We start from the raw sequence: 1,636 nt of genomic DNA on the forward strand, positions 1-1,636 counted from the left end.
CTTTCTCAAGCGGCTGCTTAGCAATCTTTTTTGTTTAGAGAAAACAAACTTCCAAAGCAGAAGGTTGTTTTCTCTAAATACAAATGAAATGTCCCTGACATGCAGGGATTTTTGCATCTGAGTGTTGGGCTATTCAGATTTTTCTCTGCACGCGTTCACCATGCATTCCATGGCAGACATGAGCAGTGAAGATGAGTAATCGTAGCCTCACTCTCAATAAGGCAGAACAGTTGTCAATGCGAGTTGGTGGCCCCTACGCGGAAGGACCACCAGGTCCGAGGTTTACACTGACAGAGTCAATTGACACTCCAAGAGTGTAAACTCTGTACCTGAATCTCGATAGAGTGGGGGAACAGCGAGGATGCTGTGCGGAATCAATGCCAATGTAAGTCAGTGGTCCCACACTACCTTCTCCTTTCGTGGAGTTGAGCCACAAGTGGTCAGCTCGGACATTAGGATGCTGTCCAAGAAGAAGCGTCAGTCGGATACCCAGCGTGACCAGTGGGTGCTTATTGGGCAAGAGTCGCTCAAAAACGTTCCTGAAAAACATGATGGTGGACCTCTGCCAGACTGCGGCATCCCTGCACTGGTGAAGGCGCCATGTTCTTGTTCGCTGACTCCGGACAGCATCTGTTTGAAGTGAAGGCATTTAATGAAGAATATCATTCTTGTTTAATTGGTCAAACAGTTCAGCATGATGGTCGACTACTGTTTGCAACGCCAGTGGACCCGTTGTTTCTTGTGCTATACTATCTGGTGAAGACTGGCCAAGCGCAAGCAAAGTTTCAACCAGTAGATCAGCTAGTGGTGGATGAAGAATTCCCATGTTGCATGTTGATAAAGTGCACACGACTTCTGAAGACATTACATCACGTGACAAAGGAAAAAGAAATCGTCACCAAGAAATATTTCAAATATAGTAAAGAAAAAACATTGACCTGGCTAAAGAAAAAGATTGAGCAGACAATGAAAGTTTTAAAAAAAAGCAATGTGTGTGTCTGTGGAGGAGTGCAATCTGCCACATTCATCAGAAGTAAACAAGGTTCAGAGGCTAAAGAGGACTATCTGCGATATGCACACGGATTAATATCGGAGTACATTCCCCAAGATCTGAGTGAGGAATTGTCTAAATACTTAAAGATTCCAGAGCTACCAAGTGCAGTACAAGTGCCCCCGTCGAAGAAATGGAAAGCAGAAGGGCCATTTGAAGCCGAAGAAGACTACACAAAAATTAATGTGGCTGATTCAAAGAGCAAAAAGTCAAATGGTAAGATGACTGCAGCTCAAAGTGGACAAGAGTGGAATGAAGAGCATATCTTCATTTTTCAGCCCTAAAAGCAAAGTAGCAAAATAAGTATTAAATTATTTTAGTCTAATAAAGATAATGTTGTCGTTGTCCCATACTACCTATCTCTAAATAAAACCCAAAATCATTTCCCTGTAAATAATGGCTAAGAAATCTGTATAACCTTAAGCTCTGCCTTTGCAATGGCCTGCACATCACCTCTCAAATGACATAAAAAGGAGTTGGAAGTTATATCCTCAATTCTAACAATAGTCAAATAAAAAATGGCATCATCAGTAATCAATCAATGCCTTCAACCATGTAATAAAACACCACTGCTTTCAACTGTTG

The 1,636-nt window shown here is 42.1% G+C and overlaps 1 pseudogene; it reads left to right on the forward strand.

Moving 5' to 3' along the window:
- The first annotated feature begins 457 nt into the window (after positions 1-457).
- LOC138297241 (ribonuclease H2 subunit B pseudogene) lies at positions 458-1,354 on the forward strand (annotated as a pseudogene).
- The last annotated feature ends 282 nt before the right edge of the window (positions 1,355-1,636 follow it).

This window comes from Pleurodeles waltl, chromosome 5 (assembly GCF_031143425.1).
Source record: "Pleurodeles waltl isolate 20211129_DDA chromosome 5, aPleWal1.hap1.20221129, whole genome shotgun sequence".
NCBI classification, from domain to species: Eukaryota; Metazoa; Chordata; class Amphibia; order Caudata; family Salamandridae; genus Pleurodeles; species Pleurodeles waltl.